Source organism: Phoenix dactylifera, chromosome 7, assembly GCF_051530095.1.
Source record: "Phoenix dactylifera cultivar Ajwa chromosome 7, Ajwa_hap1_PhDact_Kaust_v1.1, whole genome shotgun sequence".
In the NCBI taxonomy this organism is placed as follows: domain Eukaryota; kingdom Viridiplantae; phylum Streptophyta; class Magnoliopsida; order Arecales; family Arecaceae; genus Phoenix; species Phoenix dactylifera.
This window is the reverse complement of record NC_143196.1, coordinates 15,240,719-15,245,159: the sequence shown is the minus strand read 5'-3', so window position 1 is coordinate 15,245,159 and position 4,441 is coordinate 15,240,719. Positions and strand designations below refer to the sequence as shown.

The 4,441-nt window shown below is 41.4% G+C and overlaps 1 long non-coding RNA gene across 8 annotated transcripts; it reads right to left on the bottom strand.

The window, feature by feature from the left end:
* Positions 1–402: 402 nt before the first annotated feature.
* On the bottom strand, positions 403–4,211 carry LOC120105479 (uncharacterized). 8 transcript variants are annotated; one of them, XR_015967328.1, is made up of 6 exons: positions 4,076–4,211; positions 1,511–1,582; positions 1,313–1,384; positions 1,169–1,239; positions 914–1,033; positions 403–824 (listed from the first exon to the last, which is right to left on the bottom strand). It is a non-coding gene; the product is annotated as an uncharacterized LOC120105479 (long non-coding RNA). The 8 variants fall into 8 exon arrangements; XR_015967326.1 differs by lacking the exon at positions 4,076–4,211 and adding an exon at positions 3,854–3,993; XR_016395931.1 differs by lacking the exon at positions 4,076–4,211 and adding an exon at positions 2,166–2,302 and having other exon boundaries at positions 914–1,053.
* Positions 4,212–4,441: the final 230 nt, after the last annotated feature.

Below are 4,441 nucleotides of genomic sequence, written 5' to 3'. Positions count from 1 at the left end.
CCGACGCGTGAAGAAAGCGTCGGCGGTCTATGCCGACGCTTTTAAGCGTCGGCTAAGGTGGCATATGCCGACGCTTTTAAGCGTCGTTAAATAAGGTGGCATATGCCGACGCTTTTAAGCGTCGGCAAGCTTCAAAGGCGTGCCAGTTTCCCAGTGTTGCGTCGGCAAACTTCAAAGGCGTGCCAGTTACTCAGTGTTGTGCCGACGCTTTTAAGCGTCGGCAGCAAACTTCAAAGGCGTGCCAGTTTTTCCGTGTTGTGCCGGTCGCTTTTGCCGACGCTTAAAAGCGTCGGCAAATGATTTTTTTTTTAAAAAAATTTATAAAAGTAATTTTTAATACCCTGTACACATTATATTCTAACAAAACAAATACACTAAATCACATATATAACAAAATACACGTCACAAACAAGAACTTTGATTACATTCATATTATAATATTTGATTACATTGTACTTCAAAAACATTCTAAAAATATACATCTCAAATTCCTAAGTACACAATCTACGATATGGGGGCTATATTTTAAAGTTAATACTAGTATATAACCTGCATGATGCATAAGGTACAATTTTTGTTCCTTCTTCCAACTATTCTTCAAATACAATATAGCAATATAATAATTATAACAAACAGAAGGCTTCAATAATTCTATTGCACATTAAACAATTAACTTTAATGATGGCCGAGTAGAAGCCCCCATCATTTTCCGCTGTGTATATCTTTCTGTCAGTCTCAACATCAAAAATAGTCACCACATTTTCCGCTGCTGCTGCTAAATACTGTCCAATGTAAGGCTGAAACCTAACTTGCACTGTACCACCCTGTTTGACCAACAATAAAGAATTAATACATGAGCACAATTAACTACAACCAAAGGTGAACATATAAAAGCATAATCATGAAAACTAACCTTAGAAACACGTGAGCATGAAAACTGGGCTGGTTAAGAGTCCTAGGCTTCAGAGAAGCATTAACAAAAAAGAGCTATTGGAGATAAAGAAAATGCATGCTCTGTTTGATCCAGTGATCCCTGCATGATGGTTGAAACAACTGAATTGGCATCAGTCTTGTTGGTTTCAATGCCAGTTGGCATCTCTACCAACAGCATAGTGTAAATGGAGGCAGGGCCATCTGCTGCCCTGAAATAGGATTTGCTGTTAGTTACCTTCAGGAGTCCTGGGCTTTGCTGTTAGCCGCCTTCAGTACTTTTAATCCTCTTGGAGTGTAAGATCATCCCTATTAAAATATAAGAAAAATGCTTGTTATTCGCCAGATAAGCACCGAAGACAGCTACACTTGAAACCAAAACCTTCAGCAAGAATTTTCTGCCGAGCCTCATAACCCATGCTAACATCAATATAGCAGATCCGCAGTTCCTCACCTAAACCAGTTAAAATATTAATTAATTATCAAGACAATTAGCTTCCATTCATAGTAGAAAAGAAAAGGATAGTATAATGCAAATAGTTCATAAGGTAACTGGAACAAAGATTGTGCCTTAACAGACCTGCTTCGATGTCATGGACAGCCTTCAATTTTGCATTTGCATTCTCTATCCATAATATATGTGTATTTGGATCTGGAAAAAAAAATAACAATTGTTTAGCTTATCTATTTCTTTTCCACAACAAAGTGTTGGATACAGATGCCAAAGTTAATATGACGGAATTCAAAATGCATACAAGAGCACCTACAAGAGCACCTTATGCTCATTTTGAGTTTATAAAATACTTATCCACCAAGTAGCACAAGATCTGTAATAGATATTTTGTAAGCCTAATGCAATGTTTGTTTGGAATAATAAAGGCTAGAATGGAATTGATATTCCAACTTCGGTCTGATTCCAACATTTGGCATACATGCTGGCAAGGGAGAAAATGAGGTGGAAGAAGGAATATGGATAGGAGACAGGCTTAGCCTCATCCTTCTTCCTGTCTTCCTGCTCCTCTACCTTGTCAAAAGGAAGCAAAGGCCTCTCAGAACCTACACCAGGTGGAACACAGGAAACATCGAGCACATGTCAAAGGCTTATGAGGTTCCATATCAAAATAAATCACCTGAAGGCAGGCACATAACTTCCCAATAGATTTCACCGGACTATTATGGTGGGACTTACAGACCCTAGGATACCCCCCCCTGCAAAGGGCACTCCATCTGCTTACCCTTCCTGTAGTTTATAAGCAGCCCACAGAAGTAACTTGAAGCCCTCGTGTCAGTCCAAAAACGTAGGGCAAGCACTTCACGATTGTAAGTGCCACTCCCAAGCGAGGCTCAACCACAAAAATTTACATGGTTTCCATCTTCTATAGACAAATTACTCTTATCTTTGCCACCTGATACGTCAAGTTAGTGTTGTAGATATTGGAAGGTCAAATGCAGTGGGAAATCGGAGACCAGAGCCTTTGAACTTTGATACAGGGCATAACCAACAAAAGATGTTAGGCCCTAGTGCCTGCAGGAAAAATTGATTTGAAGTTAATCAATAGCGTAATGACCAGATATCAGATATCCAGGTGCATGATCTCCCCTGAGCTCATATATATAAACAGTCAAACATGAAACAAACTTGTGTTGCGCACTTTAAAGAAGACACATGATTTAAGGACCAACCAATGGCTACCCTTTAAAATTAAGCCTTCAATTGGAACCATGATAAACTTGTAGCTCAAAATACAAAATGCCTTGAAAGCTAACTAGCCTGAACTGAGAGCAAGTGCAGTTGTAGTGAAGCAGAACCCTTAATGTTTAAAGAGTGAAAGAAACAAGGAAAGAAGTCATCTAGCGTGCACAACATCTTAGTTCGAAAAGATCCACATAAGAGTGGATCTTTTGACTAATTAGGTAACCAGGGGTAAAAAAAAAGCCATGCTCCAAGCCCAGCCCAGCCTCATCGCCATATATTTCCTCTAGAACCAACAAAGACATATAAGATAATGCTTAGATCCAACAAAATGCCATCTCTATTCCTTTCCACAACTTCCATGTACGTTATATAAAGTCCATGAATCCACTACCCTAACCCTTCAACATCCATCCAAGTCTCTGTCTCGTCACAAGCGTATCAAATGTGGAAATGTTCTTCAGCAGAATCAGCACTATCATCAACAGACTCCTACAATCTCTTCAATATATAGTTACACATGTTTCAATGTCCTTATATGTAAACCTAATTTCATGGTTTTTCATGAGACAAAGTTAGAACTTGCAATGCAGCGTGGACTATTAAAAGCGCACAAGCAGAAGACGACCACTATAGAGACAGCCAACATATCAGAGCATGAAGTTGATCAGAAAAAAGCCAACTAAGTATTTTGTTGCTTCTAAACAGGTATCAAGTGTATTAGAAGCTCCAACATTAGTACTGCTGTATACAAGAGCAAAGCCTTGATTCATCACCGGTTTATACGACTACCACAAACTACAGCAGCAGATCAAACCAAGCCCAAAAATTCCAAGTTTACTGAGCAAAAAGCCAAACAACAAAGAAAGAATAGCACCAATTCTCATCGTATCAAAAATTAGCATCAGCTGAAAATCAGCATCACTAACTCTTAAAAGCCATGGCAACCCTCCAATTTCAATCAGCATATCATCATGCACCAACCAGACTTGTCAAAACCATAGATAAACCCATAAACAAAACACAGAAACATTGACAAACATTTCTTCCTTCCCAACAAAACCAAGATCGACCGAGTCAGAGACCTGGTAGCATCGACATCCAACAAAACCAAATATAATAAATCTACATAAATAACAGAGGATCTAAGTGAGGAAAGCATTAGATCAAGGCCGCAAGAATTTGAGATCTAAGAAGGGGAGTGGTGTGGGGTACAACAACATAGCTTACTTATGAGCGCTATACTGGTGTTCCATTCTCATCAGTTCCTCGGAAGAGAAGGGGGCGGATTTGTGGGGAAGGGCGCACATGCTCCTCGCCCCAATCGCCCTTCCCAGCATCCATTGCAACGATCTCTTGGTCGCAATCATTTGATCTGCTCAGCAGCAGGAGGAGGAGGAGGAGGAGGACGAGCAGCAGCAGGAGGAGGAGGAGGAGGAGGAGGAGGCTTACCTCAGAGGAGAAGGAGGAAGACGGCAGCGGGGAAGCACCGGCTCGCGATGGAGGTGGGAAGTCGGCGCGCGCACAAGTAGGGCATCGACCGAATTTTAGAGGGGGCTGGGCGAACGGAAGGAGGAAGACGGCAGCGGGGAAGCACCGGCTCTCGATGGAGGTGGGAAGTCGGCTCTCGATGGAGGTGGGAAGTCGGCTCTCGATGGAGGAGAGGGGGCTGGCGAACGGTTTTCTAACGACGCTTTTATGCGTCGTCGTATTTTAATCTTTTTCCGACGCTTTTAAGCGTCGTTGTATGTAAATCTTTACACGCTACAACAAAGCGTCGGCAAAGGCTGGATCTGAGCCAAACTTTCCCGACGCTTT